Source organism: Plasmopara halstedii (assembly GCF_900000015.1).
Source record: "Plasmopara halstedii genome assembly, contig: Scaffold_1211, whole genome shotgun sequence".
Taxonomy (NCBI): Eukaryota; Oomycota; class Peronosporomycetes; order Peronosporales; family Peronosporaceae; genus Plasmopara; species Plasmopara halstedii.
In genome coordinates this window covers 1,521,763-1,522,021 of record NW_020188126.1, presented here as the reverse complement: position 1 = coordinate 1,522,021, position 259 = coordinate 1,521,763, and positions in this window count along the sequence as shown.

Here is a 259-nt window from a genome sequence, read left to right as displayed (position 1 = left end):
AATGCTCGTAACGTAATCATATCAATATTGACGCTTCCACAGGTGCTACAGCAAAACTCATTCGATTCTCCGGATTCGTTTGACGCGGCGGCAATGATTATTGCATCAAATGCTCGTAACATAAATCATATCAATATTGACTCTTCAAGACGAGCTACAGCACAACTGATTCATTTTCCAGATTCGTTTGACACGGCGGCAAGGATTATTGCATCAAAATGTTCGTAACAAAAATTACATTTTTGACGCTTCCAGGAAT